This window comes from Dermacentor albipictus, chromosome 3 (assembly GCF_038994185.2).
Source record: "Dermacentor albipictus isolate Rhodes 1998 colony chromosome 3, USDA_Dalb.pri_finalv2, whole genome shotgun sequence".
Lineage (NCBI taxonomy): Eukaryota > Metazoa > Arthropoda > Arachnida > Ixodida > Ixodidae > Dermacentor > Dermacentor albipictus.
Window position 1 is genome coordinate 26122034 of NC_091823.1, and position 3868 is coordinate 26125901.

Genomic DNA, 3868 nt, shown 5'->3' on the forward strand with positions numbered 1-3868 from the left:
ATGCGTGATGTGAGGATGCGCGCTAATGCTCAGAATTATTGACTCACTACCAGCGCGCATTCGTCGCACGGCGCTAACGTGTTGGGCTCCTCTGCTTGACGAACCGTTGCGACAGGGTTTCTACTCATCCCAGCACTACTTTAAAGGATTTTGTTTGATTAAATAGCGGCTTAAAGGCGCTAGGTAGATACACCCAAAGTGGCTGTAGTATGCTAAGAGTGCTATGTGCATTAAAAGAGTTGGGTATCTAGGCGTAAAACCATGCTTTAGCTTGCTACTTCAGTGTTGTCCATCGCTGCCCTCTTGATTACAATATCTTTAACTGTAAGTAATGTGCTCTTGAAAGTAAATTGAAGCATGATTTATGTGACAATCCTTTCCCTTTCAATAACAGGCTCGCCATTCGTACCGTGTTGGTGCACGTAGACGACAATGTTTTAACGAAGAAGGAAGTTCCTCAAAACCATAAGTTCCTGCAACTGCAATGAGAAAAACTGACAAAAGTAGTGCTGGGTTTCTTCAGACCTCTCGACCTACATGACCGCCTTTAACCATGCTACAAACTTTTAAGCGTATGTGTTGTGCGTGCATCAACTCCTGCTCCATGTTCATCATCTTTTCTGTCTTCTTTCTCCCCCTTATTTAGTGCACGGTAACCAACCTGGCTCAGCAGGGCTGACCGGCCTGCATTTCTCTTAGCACTGCTTCGTCTTCCTCTTGATATTTTGATTAAAGACCAACTACTGCAAAATTACACTTTGAGTAAATCTAGTACGAATGCATAGTGTACTATACCACTGAAGCAATCTTGGCAATATCACAGGGCTAGTAATTGTATAGTTTTCTTGTTGGTAGCCTTTAAACAGCACCTATGCAGACGACGCGTGCACCTGGTGGTTGTTGCTATGACGTAAGCCCCAGCACGCCACCTCCGAGATATTACAGCGCACTGTGGGCATAGAGAAAGAAAAAAAGTTAAGAGCGGCCACTCCCATACACCCCCAGCGGCCCAATCGAACCTAGCGCACCTGGCGGTTGATGAGAGCAACTGGCCTGCACTTCCTGTTTCGGTTCCGCTGGCGCGAAATTTGGATTACCCCGCGTAACCGACGTTGGGCTGTCGCGGAAGCTTGTCATTTCAGACCACTTTTCGTCACCCAAATGGCAACGCTTTTATTTGTCGCTTTGATTTAGCGATTCACTCTTTTGTCTAGTTCAATATTTGGTGTGAATTGAGGTAGTGACGCAATTTTTATTTCGATTAAGTTGTAACAGATGGAGATAGAGGTAATCATAATTCACTACGGCTTTATCCATCGCGCTTGTCTTTTGTGTTTTGGTACAAGCGCTCATATGTATCAAAGAGATAGAGTTTCCGCAATGTTTTTATTGCAAGTCAAGATAGGCTTCTTCTGGGTTCTGCCGTTGTCAAAGCACCACGACACACTGCAGTAGCTGCCGTAGCTTGGACCGCCGGACGGCATGGCATCAGCACGGTCTGAAAATGTCAATAAGTGCACGCTTCATTATTTACCAAAAACATATGCACACGTCATAACTGTACCAGGAAACCGCTTTGAATGAATAGCGAACCGATGCATAATATAAAACCACCGACACATCCTGACCTCTGACCCATATAACCCGGACTTACAAGGATAAATGTTGATACCCCGTACAGGGGCGTTCAAAAGTTCCCAGGCCGCTTTCCCATTTAATCCCATGGAGGGCATCGCGGCCTGTGAAGTTTTGGACACCCCTGTACGTACTCAGTATAAGGAGTACATTGGTAGGCAAAATAGCAGTTCACATAAGCGTGATGAAGATACATTCGAAACGTCCAAATACGACGCCTTTGTTCAAATGCGCGCCACGCCACGCCTACGCGACAATACGTTGTGCAATGTCTTCGCCACAAAAAAATGATAAGGAACCGAAAATTACTAGAATGCGCAGTACTTCCCAACACGGCCGCCGCAATAAGTACGTGCAGTAGTCACTGGTGACTTTTCTCCACCGTTACTTTTCTGTATAAACAATCCGCACGGACGCATACACCAGCGTCCGTCCGTGCGCCTTAGATACACACCTCGCTAAAGTACCAAACGCAATAAGCTATGCTCGCTGTTTATGTCACATGCCATTGTTTGCAAGCAATATCGTTAAAATATTCAGGAGCCCTTACTCTATAAAGGAAACGAGCAAGCAAAACTTCGCTACAGCGTGCCTAACATCCTGCTTTATTTAGGTAGCGCCCGTCCCCGGAACGCCGTTTTCGGACTGAATCAGCGTGGCGTCTTTTATGTTCTTTCCAGCGTTCGTCAGCCTCTAGAACGGGCCAACGAAAAGACCGTCAACCGTGACGCGATCATTTAAACGCGGTTAAGAATTCAATTTTCTCGAAACCGGAATTTTCCTGAAATGCGCAATTCATGATATCGACCTTAAGCGTTGTCCAGCAGATCATTTTTAATCCGCCAACACGAACTATTTCAATGGAACGCCGATACCGCGGTTATCGCAAACAGCGCTGGGCAAGAACGGTTTACCCTCGCAAACCTAGACGCAGCGTCTCGATGGCGTCTGACAAGCTGCGAGTCGCAGTGCAGTGCACAGCCGTGAACCGGTGGAAGGTAATGGCAGCTTCGCGTCGTTTGATTATTTTCACGGAACGCAACCAACAAAGATTATGCCGTTCTCAGTGGAGATAGCAAGGAAGTACAGCTAGTACAGCCCTCTTGCTACGCGTTTCTTGAGGGGGGATGCTTTTCGCAATGTTCGCGTCTCGCCGCCTCATATAGAGCCGCAAACTGCTTTTTTTAGCGAACCTCGTCGCGCTCACAAGTCAATTACTCCAAGCTTCGCTTAAAAACGTGACTCACCTTTCTCACACACAAGAACACCGCCGCAGCCGACGTTCACGAGACGTTCCCGCTGGCACGCCGCTGGTGTCGTTGATTTCTTCTCGATGGACGAATGGTGATTGGTGTTGATGGCAGTACGAATGAAGAACAAAAAGCACGGAAGGTGTTCTCGATAAATTCTGTTCTTACGTATCAGAAACACGCCAAATTTGGGTGTATAATTATTATTCTGTAAAGCGATTGAGCAGAATTCATTACAACATTTTCTTTTTTTGCGCCTGCGTCCCCTGGCGTTTGATGAGAGCATTCGTTCGTTACGTAGCCGTGACGTAGTTCCTGAGGCCAGATTTCTCGGAGTGTCCGCGCTTAGTCTTTTTCTTTCTCTATGCTGTGGGCAGCTGTGGGCATCCATTTGTCTCGGAGGTCACGCTGAGAAGGCACGCGTCATAGGACATACGTCACTTCCGGAGAGCGGAAATGGCGGGTGTTTTCTTTCAGACTCGCTATGAAAAAACAGCTATTTCTTTAGATTTTGTCGTGACGCTCCCGCTCGTATTTCAAACGCCGAATTTGGCCGGAGGCTTCTCTATATCTTCGATATATATAACGAGGCTTCTTACATGGTCCAAAATTTCGTTGCTGTTGGTTAAGACGGGGATCACGTTATAGAAAGGCCTTGGGGAGCGCGGGGTCTGGAGGGAGAGCGGGACGTGAGCTGCTGGCGAGACAACAGCGCGTAGATGTTCGAGCAACGACAAGGCACATTGCTGTAATGTGGACCTCAATCGTCTAGAAAAGAGCAGAGTGCTGCTAGCGCTGAGCGATGGTGCATGATACGAGGTATGGGCGGTGGGCTGTTGGACTGTCCACTGTAAATGTCCCCCTTAATTCTACGCCGTGAAATTGGATGTACAGCGAAGCTGCTGCCGACGTTAGATAAGCACAACCGGCGTTAGACAGGTGCCACGTGTGTTTAGAAAAAGTTTATTTCGACAAGAGACGAT

The 3868-nt window shown here is 47.2% G+C and overlaps 1 long non-coding RNA gene across 1 annotated transcript; it reads right to left on the reverse strand.

The window, feature by feature from the left end:
- Positions 1–1367: 1367 nt before the first annotated feature.
- LOC139057829 (uncharacterized) lies at positions 1368–3024 on the reverse strand. Its single transcript, XR_011513025.1, has 2 exons — positions 2883–3024; positions 1368–1498 (listed from the first exon to the last, which is right to left on the reverse strand). It is a non-coding gene; the product is annotated as an uncharacterized lncRNA (long non-coding RNA).
- Between the last annotated feature and the right edge of the window lie 844 nt (positions 3025–3868).